This window comes from Silurus aristotelis (assembly GCF_946808225.1).
Source record: "Silurus aristotelis genome assembly, chromosome: 6".
Taxonomy (NCBI): Eukaryota; Metazoa; Chordata; class Actinopteri; order Siluriformes; family Siluridae; genus Silurus; species Silurus aristotelis.
This window is the reverse complement of record NC_139579.1, coordinates 27,992,624-28,013,058: the sequence shown is the minus strand read 5'-3', so window position 1 is coordinate 28,013,058 and position 20,435 is coordinate 27,992,624. Positions and strand designations below refer to the sequence as shown.

The 20,435-nt window shown below is 38.7% G+C and overlaps 1 protein-coding gene and 1 long non-coding RNA gene across 5 annotated transcripts in view; one reads left to right on the top strand and one right to left on the bottom strand.

Moving 5' to 3' along the window:
- chrm3a (cholinergic receptor, muscarinic 3a) overlaps positions 1-8,828 on the bottom strand; it is a 184,547-nt gene extending 175,719 nt beyond the window's left edge. For 2 of the 4 annotated variants that reach the window (XM_083544693.1, XM_083544696.1), the window contains exon 1: positions 8,508-8,828. The gene's annotated coding sequence lies outside the window, so the exon portion shown is untranslated. Of the gene's footprint in view, positions 1-6,297; positions 6,351-8,321; positions 8,351-8,507 lie in introns of those variants that run through there. The other 2 variants (XM_083544695.1, XM_083544694.1) reach the window with 2 other exon arrangements.
- The window catches only part of LOC310727961, a 222,422-nt gene that overhangs the window by 68,539 nt on the left and 133,448 nt on the right, over positions 1-20,435 (top strand). The gene's annotated exons all lie outside the window — the stretch shown is intronic.

Here is a 20,435-nt window from a genome sequence, read left to right as displayed (position 1 = left end):
TCTTCGCCTCCAAAACCATCCTACAGACCACCATCCGATGCTGTCTAGCTACACTGTCCCCTGCCAACACCTTACAGTCTCCAATCTCCTTTAGGTTGCATCTCCTGCATAGCACATAGTCCACCTGTGTGCACCTTCCTCCACTCTTATACGTCACCCTATGATCCTCCTTCTTCTTAAAATAAGTGTTCACCACTGCCATTTCCATCCTTTTAGCAAAATCCACCACCATCTGCCCTTCCACATTCCTCTCCTTAAAACCATACCTACCCATCACCTCCTCATCACCTTTGTTCCCTTCACCTACATGCCCATTAAAGTCTGCCCCAATCACCAATCGTTCTTTCCTAGGTACACCATCTACCACTTCATCTAATTCACTCCAGAATCTTTCCTTCTCTTCCATCTCACAGCCAACTTGTGGAGCATAGGCACTGATGACATTTATCATCATCCCTTCAACTTCCACCTTCACGATCATCACCCTATCAGAAACTCTCTTCACCTCCACTACACTCTTACTGTACTCTTCCTTCAGAATCACCCCTACACCATTTCTCTTTCCATCCACACCATGATAAAACAGTTTAAACCCACCTCCAATGTTCCTGGCCTTACTCCCTTTCCACTTGGTCTCCTGAACACACAGCATATCTACCTTTCTCCTCTCCATCATATCAGCTACCTCTCTCCCTTTACCCGTCATAGTACCAACATTCAAAGTACCAACCCGAACCTCCACTCTCCTACACTGCTCCTTTCCCTGCCGTCTCTGTAGACGTCTTCCTCCTCTCCTTCTCCTCCTTCGGCCAACAGTAGCCCAATTTCCACCGGTACCCTGTCGGCTAACGATACCTGTGGCGGTCGTTGTTAACCTGGGCCTCGACCGATCCGGTATGAAATTCTCATTTGTGATCCGCATATTTGATTTGGCGCATATTTTACGCTGGATGCCCTTCCTAAAGCAACCCTCCCCATTTACCCGGGCTTGGGACCGGCACTAAGAGTGCACTGGCTTGTGCATCCATAATGGCTGGGTTGAATTTTGATCCCTTGATGATTCTAATTAGGTTGTGGTCAATTGAGGTTAAACGTGCCATTCCTTTCTCTTCCTTTTTTCTCTCTCTCCATTTTCCTAGTTTCTCTTTCCTTATATGTATGTTTGTGTTTAGTCCTGTGTTACATACGCCAATTCATTAAACGCCTTATGTTCACGTGATTGTCCATGAGTGCTGCTTTCAATTTGAGGTCACTGAATACTGATTTTGCTACATTCTAAATTACAAATCGTACGGTATAAAGTGGGGAGTTGTTTTTTTCTTGGCCAGGGAGATAACCTTTTCTACAATTGATAAACGATTATACTGTCTGCTCAGTGGATGAACAGATAAAAAAACATTGATTCTATTACCGTTAATTTTAAGATTTAATTTAAATATTTATAAGCAATTATAACTTGTTATATGCGAAATTCGCTACACCCTTTACTGCATGAACAAGGTGAACGATTTCAGAGCGACGTGTTAAACAAGGCGCTCTGTCACCATCGTCTCAAAACCAGTTGAGGAAAAATCTGATGAGCAATGAGCGATGTTCAGCACGCCGCTGAGATTCATCATATTGCAGCTGTTCTGTTTCCCGCACACTGATTATACTCGCAAGTACATTTTGGATGGGGGACAGCAAGGGCAGCTGTCACACAAGCTCCTCCTGATAATATGTTAAGTTGACAATATGCTAGAGGTCTATTTTTCTGTTCTGCTATGATACCATGTTTCTGATTGCATGTGTGCTGCCACTGAAATGCACAATGTAAAGTAAAAATGGAGATTCCTTCACCCCTTGAGGAACCATACAACCAATTTCAATAGTGCAATCATCATTCAAGCAAATTTGCTTGAAACACGAGCCAGGGCTAAATCGGGATTGTTCTCAACCAAACCATATCTGGTTTGAGAGAATTTATCAGATTTCTCACCACTAGCTTGTCAGACATGTGTGAAAATATGAAGCTGCTACTACAATGGGTGTGCGATACATTTCGTATGCGATGATATCGTAATTGTTGTTTTAACAATATGCAAAATCATATTATTGATTGTCACTCATTCTCTGAAGCCAATCAAAACGCTGCATGAAGTATTCCCAATTTCACCACAGCAAAATCCCAGAAAATATCGACCTAGCTTTTTTCAACATTGCACACCCCTAGTTTCTACACACAGGGTGTGGAGCGACAGTCGAACTGCTTATATAGCGATACAAGAGCATCTGATGCATCTCTGGAGTTCGTCCAATCAGGCTCTCTCCATCAAACCTGCAAGGACGAAAGGGGACACAAACACAGACCTGCTGGACTTAAGCCAAATCCTGTATTATCATTGAAGAGGATACACTCCACACTCTCTTTAAAACATTCCGAAAGAGTACACAGACACGCGCACACATAAATCCGGGAGAATCATCCTCTAAAGGTCCTACTTCTTATCGTTTGTGTGCGTTACTGCATTATTCATAAACATCTAGGAAATGTGTCTCAGGAGATGTTTATGCTGAAAGTCATGTGCATATACAATCTTCAGAGATTGTTTCCATAAACCGTTTTCCTGATGCGCCCCGACATTTATTAATATTCATTAGCTGACTAACGGCATTCTCCACTAATGCAGGAGCTTTTTGCATGTCAGGACAGACATTTTTTTTTATTTGGCTGCTTGTTGATTTTTTAAAACAGAAATGCATTATTAAAACAGCTGTAGACTCTAATCATGGCACAGGATTCCATGATCACCACAAGTCCGATTGGGGCATTCCTGCCTGGCTAGATCTGGAAATGGAAGCATCATCATGAAGCCAAAAACAGCAACGAAGCAGTAGACTAGACAGACTCACAGAGTGTGACTATTGAGTGCTACTTAGTGAGAAGGAAAAATCGCTGATCCTCTTTTGAATCATTCACTGGTGCATCACTCACATCAGCACAATAACTGTGAATCAGGAGTTTCATAAAATAGGTTTCCATAGCTAAGCAGCTACACACAAAGCAAAGCTCGCTATGCGTGGTGCCAAATGTTGGCTGTAAAGCATTGACACTGGACTCTGAAACAGATGAAATGTGTTCTTCGGAGTAATGAATCATGCTTCGCTATCTGGCAGTCGGATGGATGAATCTGGGTTTGGTGAATGCCCAGAGAATGTCACCTACCAGAACACACAGTGCCAATTGGAGAAGGGAGAAGAAAAAATGTTTGAGGTTGTTTTTCAGTGACTGGAGAGTCAACTACAAGCCATAGCTTACTGTTTAACATCACTTCTTATTTCACTAATGCTCTTGTCACTGAAAAGGCACCAATTTCCAAATACAAGCTTGAAATCCTTCCAGAGAATTGAAGCCTGTAACAGCAGCAAAAAGGGAGAACCTCTGGTTTTGTGTTGTCAAATAACACTATATTTTACTATACTACTATACTATATATACTATATATTACCTTTATAGTATATGCATACTCTGAGTACATTTTAAAGACAAGTTGGTTGAAGAACCACCAAAAATGAACAAAATGTCCTTGCAAGACTTGTTGAAACTGCAAAAGTCGGAGTGAATGCTATAGTGTGGCCGATCACTATTTATTATGTGAAACTTGCTTGAGCTGTTTCAGAAACTCATTATAGACTACAACAAGCCAATTTTCACTATACAGACCACTTAACATTGTTTCTAAACGTCCCATTACACATGTACTCCCTGTTTGCTATTATAATTAACTCCACTCTTCTGGGAAGATGTTCTTCTAGATTTGTGAATGATTTGTGCTCATTCAGCCATCAGCTATCATGTACTGATGCGTGGTTGAAAGGAGGCCTGGGTTGCAGTCAGGGTTCACATTCATTACAAAAGACATCCTATACAAATGTGTCCCTCCGACCTTGTGGTAACAGTTTGGAAAAAAATTACACATGGCTGGAAGAGTCAGGTGTCCCAAAACTTTTGTCCAAATGAGATACTTAATAAGAGTGACTGATGGGAGAAGAGAACTCTGTGTGTGCGCGCGTGTGTGTGTGTGTGTGTGTGTGTGTGTGTGTGTGTGTAATGAAAGAGAATGAAATGTTAACTCAGCAAATGATTTCCTGTTTTCTCTCTGTGATCCACCCCAATGGTGACACCGAAGAATTAAACCAGTGACAAATACAGAGTAAATTAATTCATTATTTACTTAGTTAACAAACAAACAAAAGAATAATAAATCTTAATACACTGCTTCAATTTTGCATTCAGATGATTATCACACCACAAGTTGAATTCAAACATAAATCCAGTTGCTTTTTTGTCACAGCATTTAAAGCAGTTATCCTGCTATAACATACACCTCATTCTGACACTGTGTGTGTTATGTACTGTATGGAATAAAACTCTTTATGCTATCACAGTAGGGTTGTATGTAGTAGTGTTTGTAGGTTTTCTTTTTCATTATTTATTATAGAATGGCACTCTTTCTGTCCGTTTGCTGTTCTATTATTAAACCAAACACATAGATATAAACATTAAATGAATATTACATGATTTTTCCAGTTTGCCATTTTCTACTTGCATCCTGTTTTTTCCCTGCATGCACACGCCATTAGGGTTAAATATCAAATTGCATCTTAGGTATAATATGTTGACGTATTTCCTTCTGAAACAAGAGGTCAGAATGAAGACACGCTCGACATTCTCCACACTCCAAATCTAAACAAACCTGTCAGTGGCTTAGCGAGCAAACTAAATATAGAGAATGGCGATAGACCAACAACAGACTTCGATTTACTCTTACTGATGGAGAAGGCCTTCCAGAAAACAGAATCACGTTCACGCTCTGTGTGTGAGGAAGCGCCATAGAACACATTTGAACAATTTTGGCCACATACACGTCGCCTTGTAAATGTCCATTCTCATCTACAGGATAAAACTCAGACTGGCTTCTTACTCAGAAAGCCGATAATGAAACTGATGCACGGCAGTAATATTAATACTAATAAAAACACCATGTCTTCTATTTCACAGCTACTACTATAGAGCAATATATCTAGAGAGCATTTAACTTATATACTAATTATCCAATTTTTTTATTAAAAAGTGTAAAATTACAACAAAAGATCTCCCCTGCAGTTTTTAAGCTCATTCTGCTTTGCATTTCGCTCCCTTCCATCAACATGCAATAGCTTGTGGTACAATTCCAGCCTACATTAACTCTCTCCCTATTTTATTAATCGTCTGTGGTCTGTGCGGTCTCTGTAGTTCCAGTCTCTGTGATTATGCCTCCCTTGATTCTTTAAGATTAATGTCTGGACTGGTATGCTTATTTTTGAAGATGTGCTTCGTTAAATTTAATTAATTAGGCATGCAAATAAATTAATAGAACATCAAGAAATATTACCCGTGTGTCTGTATATTTCAGATAACATAGTATAGTCTTTTCTTTTTGAAGTGTGCTTCAGAAGGACATTAGTAAATTCAGGTACTGAAGTAGCGTGAGGCGAGGAGGTCTGGGGTGCAGTCAGCAATTCATACCAAAGGGGTTCAATAGGTTTGAGGTCAGAGCTCGATAGCAGGTCACTCAAGATCTTCCACTGCAACCCATGTAAACCATATCTTCATGACACTGCCTTTGTGCACAGGTGCATAGTCATGCTGGAACAGTTTTAGGTCTCATAGTTCAAGTGACAGAAATAAATTCTATCTGCTGCATCAAAAAAAAGAAAAAAATACAATTGCGTACCTCCAACTTTGTGGTAAGTTCGGGGAAGAATCACATATAGCTGGAAAAGTCAGGTGTTCCGGTATTATTGTTCATAAAATGTATACTGTTAAACTGTATAACAATATTATACTCACACATACTTTGTGTGTTTTTAAACAGTCATTTTCTATTTTCTCTTACTGAGTTATTATCAAATGCTTATTTCCATCTGAGAGTAGCTAGAGTTATATACTGTAGGTTATAAACCATCCAAGGAACTTCATTTCTGCAATGAGATATCACACGAACAAAATGGCTGAACCTGAAAATATGCGCTCTATATTGTGACCGAAAGTGTGACCGATTGAATGAAAGAGAAAAATAGGTAGAAAGTGAGATTGAGAGAAAGATAAAAAGGAGATTAAGATAAAAAAAAAATTGAGATAAAGAAAAATCTGTATGGTATTTCCATTACCACCATCAAGTCATTTTCTTCTTCTTTTTTTTTCCTTCTCTCCCACTGTCTGTTACAAACACCCTGTATTCTGTCTCACTGCATGTCTGTCTGCCTTTTACTCACATCTTGTCTTTCTCTCCCACTGCCTGTCTGTCTGTCTCCTACTGGCTCCCTGTCCATCTCATTGTCTGTGTGAAGATCCAAGCATATAAGTCATCATCTATCGCCAGGTGTCTCGTTCTCTTTTATCAGCCAATATGTGTGTTTTTGTGTGTGTGTCATTCACACATTCGTTTAAACAGGCCCCGCACCAGCAAGATCAAACATTCGAAAAAACATGGATAAAAAATAAATAAATATATATATATATAAATAAATAAATATATATATATATATATATATATATATATATATATATATATATATATATATATATATATATATATATATATATATATATATATTAACAAAAGTGAGTACACCCTGTGAACATGTCAAAAATGTCATTATTTTGTGTGTGCATCATTCTTATCTAACCCGGCCTTAATCCTCCTGGGCATATAATTTACCAGAGCTGCACAGGTTGTTGCTGGGATCCTCTTCCACTCCTCCATAATAACACCACAGAGCTGCTGGATGTTAAACACATGACGCATTCACTTGAGGATGCTCATTAGGGTTCAGTTCTAGAGACATACTTGGCCACTCCATCACCTGCACCTTCAGCAAGGTAGTTGTCATTTTGGTTGTCTGTTTGGGGTTGTTATTATGTTAAAATTGACGTTCGGCCCAGTTTCTCAAGAGAGGGCATCATGTTCTGCTTCAGAATGTCACAGCACATGTTGGAATCCACGTTTACCTCAATGAACTGCAGCTCCCCAGTACCAGCAGCATTAATGCAGCCTCAGACCATGATGCTACCACCACCATGATTGACTGTGAGCAAAATACTATTTTCTTTGTACTCCACACCAGGGCATTGCCACACATGCTGGACACCATCTGAGCCAAACAAGTTTATCTTAGACACATCAGACCACAGGCATGGTTCCTGTAATTCATGCTCTTAGACAGGTTGCCTTCAGCAAACCATTCAAAGACTTTCTTCTGAGCCAGCTTTAGAAAAGGCTTCCTTCTTGGACGATGGCCATGTAAAACGACTTGTTGCAGTGTGTGTGTGTGTGGCGTATGGTCTGAGCACTGACAAGGGGACCTTCCGCTTCTGCAACCTTTAAAGCAATGCTGGTAGCACTCATGCTTCTGTTTTTTTAAAGCAGCTTCTGCGCCTGATGCACAGCATGAGGACTAAACTTCTTTGATGGACCCTTGCGAGTCCTGTTCCGAGTGGAAGACGTCTTGGAAAACCTCTATATGACCCTGGCCACTGTACTGTAACTCAGTTTCAGGGTATGAGAGATTCGCACTCAAAGCACCAAATTTTAACTGCTCTAATATAAGATACACAAATTTGTATGGTCCTGTCAAGCAGAAAAAAACATGAACATGATGAATTGGACATGTGGTCTTTCTCAGTCACATGACCTACAGCTGTTATCACTTACAAGTGTAAAGTGGAAAAAGGTGTACTCACTTTTGTTGACAGCTATTTTGACAATAATGGTGTATATGGAGATGTTTTTAGAGGACAGTAAATCTGTACTGCTATACAAGTTACACATTTACTATTCTAAAATATATACATTTCTTTCTTTCTTTCTTTTTTTTTTTACCTTCCCCGGCCATTCTGTCAGTCACGCGCAGGTGCGTCGTATGGCACGGGCGCGCGCGTCTACATGACAACAACATGACAGGCTAATATTAAGAAAACGCACGCAAGCTCGCTTTTAATTTAAATTATTATTATTATTATTATTATTATTATTATTATTATTATTATTATTATTATTATTATTATTATTGTGGTAATTCTTCTTCCTTTTCTTTTTCTTTTTCTCCTTATTATTAAACTGGACTGAGACACTGCATTACAAATTTGACAGACCTTTACATTTCCTTCCAAACAAAACAAGGCATTCCGATATCTATAGCATATTTATATCATAATTTTTAGACGTAAAGTTCTAAAAACAAAACAAACAAAAAAAAAACATCTGAGTGTAATATGTTTAATCATTATTATGACTTACCTTTACGAGCTAGTCGAGAAGAGTCCCAGAGAGAGAGAAGAGAAGAGAGGGAGCAGAGTCACGATGATGTGTTTGACCACACACACACACACACACACACACACACACAGGAGGACACAAGTCGTTCAGTCAGTCCCGAAGACGTTTCACAGTAAAATAAAAATAAAATAAAAAGATGAAAAGAACCTTAAATGCGCGCTCCCATCTGGAGATCCAAGCACGTCGTGCGCGCACACGCGCTTTCCAGGGAACTAATTAACGTGCCAATGGAACTCGCGCGCACGAGATGGAATCTGTCTTTGAGTGGATCCGATTTGATGCCAATGTCTCCGTCATCCATTTGCCCGACCATGAAGCGTTAGAGTAACGAACAGGAATCCATGATGATCAGGAAAAGTCGACTGAATAGTATAAAGTGCGTTATTCTCGGTGGTGTGAATGAAGGAGAGAAGCTCAGCTGCGCGGGAAAGCGCTCAAATGACTGGATTGCCATCTGCTGGTGCGTCATAAACTCCTCAACCAATCAGACTAGTGTCTCCAAAATCGCACCCTACCCCTTATATATTCTCTCCAAACGGCATTTCCGGTATTCTTTATTCTCTGGGATGCATCATTTGGAGATCCCGGTACAGTGTGTGAATTCTTAAGTGAAGGTCTTCACCATAGAAATGCTCTAATGTGTGGCAACAACAAAGAAATCTCCCAAATTACTACCCTATGTAGTGAATACATGCTGTGATTTTGCACATTTTCACATTTTTACCTTCAAATAACTCACTATGGGTTTCACACTAAAGACATTGGATGACACGGTTCCTCATATACCTAAGCAGCTTTTACAAACACAAAAACTTTCTTTTGGCTTCTCCCATTAGGGGTCGCCACAGCGGATCATCTGCGTGTTTGATTTGGCACATGTTTTTACGCTGGATGCCCTTCCTAACGCAACCCTCCCCATTTATCCGGGCTTGGGACCGGCACTAAGAGTGGCTGGGGTCGGTTCCCTGAACGGGGATCGAACCCGGGCCGCAGTGTTGAGAGCACCACATCCTAGCCACTAGACCACCAGGGGACCCTAAGCTTTTACAAACTCAAAACAACATTAAACTGACATTGTTTCTTTCCTCAGCTTCTTCCTACTTTCCTCTACCCAATTTGAGGAGTATTTTGATTATAAAGAGACTACGATCCAAGCCAGAGGTGGAAAGTAATAAAGTATAAATACTCAATAATAATTCAGTGTTTATTTTTCAGACATTTTACTTTCACTCATTCATTTTTTTCACTATTTCAATCTTTTTGGTGACATGAACAATGTTTTGTATTTCATTGCGCACCATTTTCAGCTCGTCTATCTATTTCTTGTCATTGCACAGCTTTTTCAATTTACCACTGGTGTATCATTTCCTGGCTCTCACACACCATAGAAAGTAGGCTAGTTTATAAAAGCAAACAACGATCAAGGCAGAACAAGATGTTAGGGCTAACGTGGATGAGACAGAGGAAGGCAGCGATGTAAACATGACTGATCACCTGATCATCATCATCTTTTCTCTGCTTGTGTTTTATATCGTGGTTGTTCAACCTCGAAACATTCATTAGGTGACAAATTCTAAAATTCTTTTGTATTAAGATATTAATATGATGTGAGGTCCAGTTACCAGTGTGACCCTAAAACAGGAAGCAGTCACGGCTACTTTTTAGTTAAGTATAAGTCAGAGCCCAAACCTCATTACTTTAACTTGAGTGAAAAAGTGTAGTCAGTACTTTTGCCATCTTTGATCCAATAAAGGACTTTTTTTTATTAAAGCTTTTTGTGCCCAAGCTGGGGCATCCTCTGCTCAAGTTTAAACATTTGGTCATTTTGTGCCCTCTATTGCCCATGGTGAGGCTTCCTTTCCCTAGGCTGAGGCTATTGCCCATATTGCAGTTTCTTTTGCACATGGTGGGGCTACTTCTGCCAATGCCGAGGCTTTGTCTGCCCAAGCTGAGGTTTTTGCCCATTCTAGGGCTTTTTTCTTTTTAAAAAATGAGACTTATTTTGACAAAGAAATGGCTTCCTCTGCCAATACCATGGCAAGTCAAGATTCTTTCCAATTCAAGGCTTTCTTCTACCAATGTTATGGCAATTTTGTTCATAATAAGAGGCTTCCTCTGCCAAGCTGGGGTTTCTGTTTTAGCTGATGCTTCTTAATCAGCCCTTTCACAGGCTTTATTTGCACAAGTGAGGCTATTTATGTTAAAGCTGATGCATCCTCTGGGCCAAACTATGATAGCTGCCCAGTTGAGTTGTTTTCTGCACATGCTTTGGTATGACCTAACAGGTATTTTGGTGAATTTACATATACAATAACATTTGCGGCCTTTAGCAGGCGCCCTTCTCCAGAGCAACTCAAAAATGGCTTTGCGTCTCTAGCAATGAATAAATCTAAACTAGTACGCTAGATCAGTGGTCCCCAACTTTTTTTGCACCACGGACCGGATTAATGTCGGACAATATTTTCACGGACCAGCCATTAAGGTGTGGCGGATGAATACAACAAAATAAAAAAACTGGCATTTTCTAAAAATAATAATAAACGTGAATCCACTGTGTTGTTTTTTTGTTTATTTTGCTCGCTTGGGGGTTTCAATTTAGCGGTAATGTATTATGTGTTAGCGGCCGGAGCAGCCCCTTTAAGAAGGTAGCGGATATTGGTAAGACATGTGACCGAGGCATCTTTACATGCATCAAGTGTGAGTCATCGATAGAAAAGAGAATCCGCTAATTTTCCAAAGTAAAACATTGTTCAAAATCAGATAATAAATAAAACGGAAATAATGTAAGTTATGTATTTTTTCTGTGCGGCCTGGTAAAAATTGACCCATGAACCGGTGCCAGTCCGGTTGGGGACCACTGCGCTAGATCACAAACTTAAGATAAATCAGCCTACAACTCTGTTGAGGGTTTTTTTTTTTAACAAAGCGAACTTGGAAAGTGTTAGTTTAAGTTTTTCAGTAAGAGGAAGGTCTTCACCTGTCACTTGAAGACAGCCGAATGAATGATGGTGAATGGCAAACTGTATCACACTTTGAGCCACCATGGCAAAATTGCAGAAAAACCATAATGCTGTAATTTTATTTGCATTGAACACTCACAAAGAAATCAGGTAATTGTGATAATATGGGTTTCTAAGAGCTGCAAAAATTTTTTTTTACTAATGATGTACATGGTCAAGGATCCAAGAGAGCATAACCTTCACCTATTCTTCACCTTTCCCAGCTGGTATGGGATATACATATATAAGGAGAGCTATCTAAAGGCTGAGAATTGGGAGAAGAAAATGTTCTCATCTAAACAAAGCAAACAAGAATCTTTATATACAGCTAATGAGGGTGATTTATAATAAAATAAATTCAGCGCACATTCTGTTTTACTGGGGACTTTAATAGAAAATAGGACACTCCTGACATGTGCTTATCTCCTTAGCGTTTCTAATTCAGAAGTACTGTTTGACACACACCTGTGAAGGAAGAAGAAAAAAAAATTAATTTTTAAAAAATTAATTCCTCTTTGTGTGGTAACTATATAGGGGTTACATTTACTATGCAAAATATAACCAAAATACATGTGAGCAAGGTAGTTAAATATTACATGACACACTGATTTGTGGCTCAGGTGTGCTGTTAGGCCAAAAACATGGGCATTCTGTTCCCTTGGGATGCAAACCTCAACAAGAGGAGGGATTTATAGTACATTTTACAGCAAACAGGGTTAGAAACCCACTTCTGCACACAACAGTAATCTGTAATAGAATGTGTGTAAATATGTATACAAATTATATACATGCTTTAACATTTAAACAGCCTGCAGTATATTGTGTAGGTCCTGTTTCAAGACCTGGACTTTGCAATTCAATTCATTCATTCATCCTTTTCATTCATTTTCTTCCGCTTATCCGTAATTCGGGTCGCGGGGGCAGCAGTCTAAGCAGGCCCCCGCCTTCGACTGCTGCCCAATCCTCACAGCACCGTCCCTTACGGTCCCTCCTGCAGGTGGTGAGCCCACGGGAAGGCGGCCCCACGTCACGGACCTTGATATTTCCCTCGTAAGGGACCCCCGGAGCATAGAGGGTTAAGGGCCTTGCTCAAGGGCCCAAGAGTGGCAGCTTGGCGATACCGGGGCTTGAACCCCAGACCTTCCGATCTGCAACCCAGCGCCTTAACCGCTGGAGCCACCACTCCCCCTAAGCAATTGCAATTCAATTCAATTCGATTCAATTCAGTTCGATTCGAATCGATTCGATTCGATTCGATTCTAATTAATTCGATTCAATTCGATTCGATTCGATTCAATTGCATTTTTATTTGTATTGTGTTTTTAACAATGGACATTGTCTTAAAGCATCTTTACACAGATAAAGCGGTAATAAAAGAATGCACAAGTTTGTTCCTTATAATTGTAAGTTTGCCTCTAATGAACAAACAAGCCAGAGTCAAGTGTGGCAAGAAAAAAAATCCATGAGATGGTATGTGAAAAAAAAAAACTTTAAGAGGAATCAAACTCAAAAGGAAACCCGTCCTCATCTGGGTGGCACCAAAGGACCTTTCATTACAGTTCCATCATTGTTAAGGTATGCAGTGATTTTATTACAACCTGTGGTCCTGAGCCATTGTAGTAGACTGTTGATATTAACTTCAGTCCAAATCCATCCTCAAAGCTCTGTGCTGCTCAGGAATGTCATGGATTTTTAGGCTGTTGATGTGGAACCAACCAATTTTTGAATGAATCAAAATTGTCTGAGCGTTTTTTTTTTGTCAGAAATGAACACCATCAGGAAATATAAATGTTTTATGATCATGAAAAAAATTCAATCTAAAATTTGAGCGAATCAAACCCCCTATTTCTGGAGAATTTATTTATTCTTAGTATAAATTCTGTATACGATTTCTGCCATTTGGTTCTACCCTACAAAATAGGTAGTAATGATTTTCACCTTGATCCTGATTACTATGTGCTAGAACGTCTACCTTCTATTCTGATGAATCTGCTGAGGGTAGTCTTGTGCAGTCTTGATTAGTCCCTATGAGCTAACCTTTAATCCTGTCAGATGTGAGACGCTATCATTTGGTGTTAGATTCCACTGATTGGGTCGTCAAATTACCTTCTCTGTGTATTACCCCACATTCTCTATCTGTGTGAGGCACATTCTCTTAGAATCCTATCCTAAGGGTGTATACTTAGTGGAAATACACCAAGAGATCTAATTCAAGATCAGGCTCTTTCTAAATCCACCCCTGGTCTTTGGTGCATGTACAATTTCTGGTTTGTTTAGATATTAAACGTTTTGTAAACGAGTTAGAGAAGCTGGGCACCTAATAACTAGAGGTGTATAAATCTTTAAATCATTTCATACCTTGTCTCCTTCAGAGTCCTTTGTTTCTCGGTTGATTGGCAAATTCCCTGGAATTCTCTACTCATGTCTACATAGCATTTGAATTCTTTAAGCTCTTCCTCATATCAACCAAACTCACTTCTTCAATCAGAATGATGTCCCAGTCTTCTTGCCCTAGATTCCGTTCACATGAATTAATGTCTTTTCAGTTTTTGAAATATTATTATTATATTAAAGATATTTCTTTCTTTGCCTATCTGCTGATTCTTTGCGATCCTATTTTGGGAATTATTCTTGTACACTTTTCTGTTCCTATTTTCCCATCAGTAAAGTGATTAGCTTTTTCTGGGATTTATAATTAATAATTAATAAATTAATTATTGTTTCTACCAATTATTATTCCAGTATTGTCCACACATTGGCCAGAGTGGCAGTGGATTTGAAGTATATCATAAGAACTGTCATGTAATTAAAAGATTACAAGTTCCAGTTTATCACAGAGCGAGGAATCTTTTTGCTAATCCATTTTTTTAATGTGCTTTTCGGAGGTGGGAGAAACCTGGAAAACCCCAAGGAACCCAACAAGACCCTAAGCTTAGGTTTAAACTAGGGAATCTGACACTGTGAAGTAGCAAAGCTACCTAATGTGCTATGATTTAGAATTTAGTCTCCGCTTGGAGGAAAATCTTAATGTTGACCAAATTTTAAAGATAATATCATTGTTAAGTAATGCATAGTAAAGATACCAAACAATTAAAAAATCTGGCCAGGTGTCATTTACTGCACCTGTAAAGAATGAAGGAGTGAAGGAGAGAAAACTTGAATGTTAACAGAGAGAAGAGACAAGATGAAACATAAGAGAAGATACAAACGAATTAATGAATCTAACAGATGTGACGGTGAGACCAAGAGAAAAAATTAAAGGCGTCTTACTAAATTGCATTGAAAGCATGAAGGACAAAACAACCACCAGACACATATAAAACTATATATTTATATACACACAATATCAAATTATACTATTAAATGTGGTGGTCCAAGATTATTCCAAGATTATTTTAGTTGTTTAAAATTTCCCTTTTGTCAACAAACATGCTATTGACTTTTCATAATCCTCAAAATAGTATGGATTTCATACCACCAGCTTTGGAAAAACATACACTGTAAACAAGCATCTGAAAATAAAAGGTGAAAGGAAACACTGTCACAGTCTATCACTTCATCGCTTCTTTTCACTTCGCTGTGTATTACCACCCATCAGCAAAACATGATGAATGCCAATACTTTCCCAGGTTCTGAGCTTATTTTGGTTTCCAGCAGTCACAGTTCCTCATCACATAGTTTGTTTTAATTTCCCCAGCTCTCATTGATTCGGTCATGATCTTTGCTTTGGTGCTACCTCCAATTTGCTTCATGGTATTGGTCTGCTGTCTGACTGTGTTCTCCTGTACCATGTTATCCCTTAATTAGTTTGCCTAAGTATATTGCCTAATATATTTTAAGCCTACAATAGGATTACTTTAAAATTAGAAAGGTTTTCAGGACAGAATGTAATTGTTTGATTATAAACACATAAAATGAGATGCTAATAGAGCAACATAGTTTCATTACAATTTTGTATATTTTATATATTAGTAGAAATATATTAATAATATATATTAGATAGAATCTTATTTTAGATATATTATTTGTACCATATGATTCTTTTTGTATGAATTTAAGAAAAGCAGTTCTTCAAACTTCTTTTAGACCATCGAAGAGCAATATCTAACTTACAAATGTCAGCTGATTTAATCCCATTACACTTTTTTTCCCCAGATCATAGAGGGGCATTAATTACTCACTTGGGCACACACTAACAGCGATTAAGTTTTGAACACACATACGAATGGACAAACAGACATCATTATTAAAGAGAGATGAGATTTAGCTGCTATTTAAGCAGAATGTGTGTGGTGAGATACAGGTGCTATGAAAGGGCATATTAATAGAAGTATAATGAAGGGTGTGTGAGTGTGTGTATGTAGCCATGAGGAGTCTCGTGCTGGGTAATCAGCTGTCTGGGAAGCTGCTAACATGGTAACGGTTGTTGGTTGTTTGGGCATCTAAACTTAAGACATCAAAAATATTTGTATCTGCTTATAATTTTGTAGTCTAACTTTTTTTTATCTTTTCATCCAGTCAGCCATTTATTTATCAATCTATATACTCAGCTTTCCACCCATCTTTCTTTTTATACATTTATCTAACTATGCATCCAATTATTTATTTTATCACTTGATTCTCTATCCATTTAAAGAGCTCATCCATCCATCCATCCATCCATCCATCCATCCATCCATCCATCCATCCATTTATCAGCTTATCCACTTATGCACCCAATTATTAAATGATTCATGCAACTATCCATTTATGTGATTATTTATCCATGTATACTTCCGGTATTTTATGAATATGAACAGCATATTTATGCATCATTTAATCATCCATCCATCCATCCATCCATCCATCCATCCATCCATCCAATTATTTATTAATTTATACTACCATGCAGTTACTTATTCTATTCAATAAGCCACACACTGATCCAAACACTCATTCATTCTCTAATTTTTTTTTTCATTTACATATTTATCCAATCCAACCCAACCATTCATCAAACCTTTTACTAAATACTATCCATCCATCCATCCATCCATCCATCCATCCATCCATCCATCCATCCATCCAGCCAGCCAGCCAGCCAGCCAGCCAGCCAGCCAGCCAGCTAGCCATTTATCCATTCATTAATCCATCCATTCCTCCACTATCTATTTATTTATGTCTCAGTGTATTTACCCATAATATATTGGCCAATCAATTGATCTAACCACCTACATAATGATTTATCCACCTTTTTAATTAAAATTCAATGTATACAGTCGATCCATTTATCCATCGATTTAGCCACCCAGATCTTAATCCCAGAATCATTAAGCACAAGATGGTAGAATTTGCAGAGCTCTATCAACCCATTCATACACTGATTTACATTGTAACACATTTTATTTTACTTATGAGCATGTTTTTTGGGCTGTGAAAATAGATGAAGCTATTGCAACAATGGAAAGTACATTTACACACACAGAAACCCATGGTGTACCACCATGCCATCCACTAAATATCTATATATCTCATTTATTAATGTATTTTTCTATCTACTCACTGAGCCATTTATTATCATCCATTCATCATCAATTCATTCATTTATCAATTACTGGAGCCATACATCTGTTCAACGATTCAAAACAAAACCACACTCTAAAATAAATCCAACCATCCATCCATCTATCCATCCATCCATCCATCCATCCATCCATCCATCCATCCATCCATCAAATTCAACTCTTACTTATTCACCACTCATCTCTCTTTCACCTTCTGTCTCCTTCTATCCCCCATAAACTGTTGTTGTCAATAGTTCAATCAGATATAATTTTATCACAGACACTTTTAATGCTCAGTAATGAGATTATCTCATTCAGCTTTGCCAAATATCTCATTAGGGAAACTAGCACAATCAAATTAGCAGATATCTTCCCTTCAGCTCATGTTGCAAGATGACAAGATAAAGAATTTGCCTGTAGATGTGCTGTTTCTGGATCATTTGATCTGCACCAAAAGCATCCAATTTGTTTCTCATAACAAAGCCCTAATAGCACAAAACTATGATGATCATTATTAGCCAGGTACCATTTAGCTGTTTCAGTCCCAAGTTTCACAGTGTGCCATTATCACCTATCATAAAGCATTTTAATGTTATTACTCAGACTAGTAAAATATTCAGATTATTAAATGTGGGTGGAAGGATTTAACAGATGGTGCAAAGAAACGCAATGCAAACACACAAGAGGAAACACATTTCCGTGCAGACATTATCACAGCAGTAAACACACACAAACACACACATGAACACAAATCTATCTTGCTTTTGTTTCTCCGTTTTTTTGGCTTGTTTGGTTTTTATGTAAAATAGCGCTGAGGAATTCTCAATGTTGATTCATTTTCTGTAACAGCAGCAAATATAAATATGGACTTCAGGATAAATATATCTTTATATACTGTAGCTTTCACAACTGATTGGACTGGACCTGACCTCACTTCACCACAATAAATGTACTTGATAGGTAAAATGTATCAAATGTAGACATTTCTACTTCTTCTTCTTCTTCTTCTTCTTCTTCTTCTTCTTCTTCTTCTTCTTCTTTCGGCTGCTCGTGTTATCATGCGTCTCCATACCACTCTGTCCTCAACATCTGCCTCTTTTAAGCCAACCACCTGCCAAGCTTCCTTTACCACATCCATGAACCTCGTCCTTGGTCTTCCTCTTTACCTCCTGCATAGTGGCTCCATCCTAAGCATTATTCTACCAATATGCCCCATATCCCTCCTCATCTCAAAATGAGATTTCCTAATGAGCTATCCAGAATGTCCTACCTGTGTGGTCCCTATAAACTAATTTCTAATCCTCCTCCTGCATGATCTAGTTTCCCCCTCCAATAACATGTAGACAAACAATAAATAAAATGTAAACATCTGTGGTATGTAGAGGTATAAAACCTTTTTCAAAGATAGTCGTAAGTTAAATAATATCTGTTTAAACATATTTTTGTCAAAATCTTTACAAATCAGCATTGCAATGAAAACAGCCAAACACACCTCTTATGGAAAAATTATTCCTTTTGTCCAACCAATGGAACTGGCGCTTTCAACATTGTTTGGTTTAGATATCTAATCAAACTTTCTTTCGGCTTCTCCCATTAGGGGGTCACCACAGCGGATCATCCACATGTTTGATTTGGCACATGTTTTTATGCTGGATGCCCTTTCTAACGCAACCCTCCCCATTTATCCGGGCTTGGGACCAGCACTAAGGCTTGTGCAACCCTAATGGCTGGGGTTGGTTCCCTGACCAGGGTTAGAGCACGCATCCTAACCAATAGACCACCAGGGAACCTGGGTTTAGATATCTAATCAAATATAATATATCACAAATTCCTCATTAATCACCAAGATGACCTATTAACGTGATTTCTGGTATGCAGATTTTAAAGAAATCTGTAATGTAGTATAAGTATATTTGTAATGCTTTATAGGATCACTCAATAAGATTCCTCAGAAATCTGCAGACCTGGAATCACCACCTAATAAGGCCATCTTACTAAGTGATCTTATCTTATTTAACACAGAGAATGCTTCAACAATAAGAGTATTCATCAACACCTGAGAGTACTCGATTCATCCTCTACTTTAAGTGTTCTCTGCAAACATGATTGTCCAAATTTGCTATTTTTTTCCGCAACTAATTTTCCTGTTTGGCTGGCGCTATCTCTCTGACTCAGGCGTCATCCCCAGACAGTGCAGAGAGAAACACTGGCAGATGTTCTGGATGTAAAAGTGTTCCTGAGATTTGGAACGCAATCAGACACCCACAAGCTGTTCATCTGTGTTTGTTTGAGTTTCCTATGGTCAGTCCCATGTGGGAAAGGATTTGGAGCCATCAAAAGTTGGCATCTTGTTGATATTCATGTCCAAAAAAATCTAAAAGAAATTGCGATTAAGGTTGTTTAATTAAAACCCTTTAATACATGTCTATTGTAGATGTAAATACATTGGCAAATATTGACATGGTTCCAATCCCAAAAGTTTTGATATTGACAACTAGGATTAAGAATCATAATAAGAAAGGGGGAGTGGTGGCTCCAGCGGTTAAGGCGCTGGGTTACCGATCGGAAGGTCTGGGGTTCAAGCCCCGGTATCGCCAAGCTGCCACTCTTGGGCCTTTGAGCAAGGCCCTTAACCCTCTATGCTCCAGGGGACCCTTACGAGAAAAATAAATCAAGGACCGTGACGTCGGAGCGACGTGGGGCCGCCTTCCAGTGGGCTCACCACCTGCAGGAGGGATCGTAAGGGACCGGTGCTGAGAGGATTGGGTAGCAGTCAAAGGCGGGGGCCTTGACAGCCCGATCCCTGGACACAGAGAAGTGTCTGGGGAATCTGCTTAGACTGCTGCCCCCACGACCTGAATTACGGATAAGCGGGAGAAGATGAATGAATAAATTAAGAAAGGAATAAAACATCCGGGGGTGTTCTATTATAACATAACAATTAGAGTTAAGTGATAAATTACAAATTGTTATTAAAAATCTTTATTTATAAAACTCTGCATATGCATACTGTTTCTGCAATTTGAATCATGATTTGGTTCCTCTTTTCCCACCTGACTAGTGCCCACAAATAATGATGAATGGCCAATGTACATTTTTATATCGATTGCAATGGCAGAGAGAGAAAAAAAAAATATTTTTTAAAGTACAAAAAGACTAAACCTTAATGGTACTTTTATGCCTGTGGTAGAAAAAATATCTTAGCGTTTTTGATTTACACATTAACTTTTCATTCCAATCGAGTTCAAAACTGTGCTTTGTTTGTGTGTTTTTATTCTTCCATTTGAAATTTGATGGAAACCCCACTTAGCTTTTGCACGAAGCCAGCTTTTGTGCACGTGTCGCCATATACCTCCCATCTCCATGTGTGCCGAGCTCATAAAAGCACCAGCGGGCAGGCACAGTGTGCTTCATTTCAGCTACTAATGGAGAACCGAGCCTGGCCTGATGGAGAGAGACATCGGCCTCTGGCACCGCAATCTGATTACAGCCTTAAGGAGCCACTTTAATCAATGTGATTTTGTGTTGTCAGA